Source organism: Moschus berezovskii, chromosome 26, assembly GCF_049115385.1.
Source record: "Moschus berezovskii isolate FMDL1 chromosome 26, NW_MosBer_1.0, whole genome shotgun sequence".
In the NCBI taxonomy this organism is placed as follows: domain Eukaryota; kingdom Metazoa; phylum Chordata; class Mammalia; order Artiodactyla; family Moschidae; genus Moschus; species Moschus berezovskii.
Window position 1 is genome coordinate 46,076,927 of NC_142485.1, and position 2,920 is coordinate 46,079,846.

Below are 2,920 nucleotides of genomic sequence, written 5' to 3' on the forward strand. Positions count from 1 at the left end.
CAAAGTATTCAAAAACAATAGTTTGTGGAGCTGGAAGATGGGAACAGACATAGTAGATTTAATGAAATATGAAAACACAGAAAACAATCATTAATAAAGTGTTATGAAAATTGTCACACTGTGTTGACTGCCTGATGGTAACTGATTACATGAATTTGAAGTGAAGCAAGGTAACAGGCCTCTGTGTGTGTGTGTGTGTGTTAGTCACACTCATATGCTTTTGCCACTTGCATTCCTAAAACGAATAACCATAGGGTTTAAATAAAGTTACATTTATTAGATAAAATTACAAAGGAATTTTATAGGAAGTATTTTATTTGGTTGTAAAGGAAGTAGGTGACAATGGATCAGAGAATCACATAGGTTAAGAACAGACTATATTAAAAATATCATGAAAGTGAAAATCATTCAGTCATGTCTGACTCTTTATGACCACATGGACAGTCCATAGAATTCTCCAGGCCAGAATACTTGAGTGAGCAACCTTTCCCTTCTCCAGGGAATCTTCCCAACACAGGGATCGAACCCAGTCTCCCGCCTTGCATGAAGATTCTTTACCAGCTGAGGCAGAAGGGAAGACGGAGAACACTGGAGTGGGTAGCCTATCCCTTCTTCAGTGGATCTTCCTGACCTTGGAATCAAACCAGTATCTCCTGCATTGCAGGTGGATTCTTTACCAACTGAGCTATCAGGGAACCCCAAATATCATGAAGAATGGGTCATATTTATGGACTGAGTTAAAGGTTAATTGGTATTTGTAATGCAGTGTACAGTGGGTATTAATAGGGAACGTTATTGGACCCCATGATGTAACATGCTTTCCATGTGTAGCATAACCGATGGGTGAGGTACACAGACGAGAACAACACGATTACACGTATCTGCTCCCCCAGTAACAAGGACTGAGTTTAGGAAAGTCAGTTCTCATTGAAGTAGAAATGGGAGGGCTTTAAATGTTATGAATAAAAATTAGGCAAAAGTTTTAAGTGAAAAGCTTTGAATTGAAAGGAAATGGAATAAGTCAATAGGTACAGAAAAAGAAATTGATGAACCCAAAGAAAAACAATAGGCAAGCCTGTGTCATGTATAATTTCACTTTTAAAAGGGGTGAAATAATTTAATACTATTGCTGCACAATCAGCTTTAAATAAAAATGCATACATCTTATTGTTTCTGGTATCAGTTCTGCTGCTGCTCAGTCACTTCTGTCATGTCTGACTCTTTGTGATCCCATGGACCATAGCCCACCATGCTTCTTGTCCATGGAATACTCTAGGCAAGAATACTGGAGTGGGTTGCCATCCCCTCCTCCAAGGGATCTTCCTTACCCATGGATAAAACCTATATCTGCCATATTTCCTGCATTTCAGGGCGATTCTTTTACTGCCAAGATACCAGGGAAGCCCTCTGGTATCACTACATCCAAGTATGAGACAATGGAGATTTTATTTCTCTAATTGATTTTAACTGCACGTCAGTTCATCGCTGAGGTTTCAAATCTCATGTCTTAGAAACTGAGCAAGGCAAAGGCAGCAGTACTCGCAAGGATTATGTGAATAGGTTCATGCATCTGATCCAGTTAACAGAAGGGAAACATTGCTCAAAAGCATCAATGAATTAACCGTCTTGAATTTACCATATCCACAGATGTAAGAACAGAAAAACCAAATATCACCACAATAATGGAATTCATCCTTTTGAGGTTTTCTGATATTCCCAATTTCCAATGGATTCTTTTGGGGATATTTTTAGTCCTCTATCTGACCATCATGATGTGTAATAGTGTCATTGTACTGATAAAAAGAATTGATCCTACTCTCCAGACCCCCGTGTACTTTTTCCTCAACAACTTTTCCATTGTAGAAATCTGTTATGTGACTGTCACTATCCCAAGAATGCTCACGGACCTCCTGAGACAGAAAGGGCACATTTCCTTCATTGCCTGTGCTACACAAACGTGTTTGGTCCTTCTGTTTGGAGGTTTAGAGTGTCTACTCCTGGCCGTGATGGTCTATGACTGCTACATGGCCATTTGTAACCCTCTTCACTATGGTCTGATCCTGAGCTCCCAGGTCTGTGCTCAGCTGGTCATTGCCTCCTGGGTCAGTGGAGTCCCTGTTGTAACTGGGCAAACATGGCAGGTTTTCTCTCTGCCCTTTTGTGTGTCTACCACAATTAATCATTTTTTCTGTGACCTCTCCCTAGTATTCAACTGTTGACTGTGGTCTCCTATGGCAAAAACATCACCAACATTCTGAAATCGCCATCTGCCAGAGGGAGGGATAAAGCCTTCTCCACTTGCTCGTCTAACTTCACAGTGGTGGTCTTATTCTACGGCGCAGCCTCTACCACCTGTTTACAGCCCAAACAAAATCCATCTGAAGAAACTGGGAAGCTGATCTCTCTTTTCTACACAGTTTGGATCCCAAAGTTGAATCCTATTATATTTACTCTGAGGAAAAAACATCACTGAGAAAACTACTATGCAAAATATTAACTTGACTCAAAGCCTTGAAATTACAGAAACAATTTGTTTCTATGTTTCTCATGTAAACACATCAGAAAATATCATCTAGTTTATTTCTCAGTTCAGTTCAGTTCATTTCAGTCGCTCAGTAGTTTCCGACACTTTGTGACCCCATGAATCACAGCACGCCAAGCCTCTGTGTCCATCACCAAATCCTGGAGTTCACTCAAACTCACCTCCATCGAGTCGGTGATGCCATCCAGCCATTTCATTCTCTGTCGTCCTCTTCTCCTCCTGCCCCCAACCCCTCCAAGCATCAGAGCCTTTTCCAGTGAGTCAACTCGTCGCATGAGGTAGCCAAAGTATTGGAGCTTCAGCTTTAGCATCGTCCTTCCAATGAACACCCAGGATTGATCTCCTTTAGAATGGACTCGTTGGATCTCCTTGCAGTCC

General features: G+C 41.1%; 1 pseudogene; it reads left to right on the forward strand.

The window, feature by feature from the left end:
- Positions 1 to 1,643: 1,643 nt before the first annotated feature.
- Positions 1,644 to 2,502, forward strand: LOC148773798 (olfactory receptor 10AG1-like; annotated as a pseudogene).
- The last annotated feature ends 418 nt before the right edge of the window (positions 2,503 to 2,920 follow it).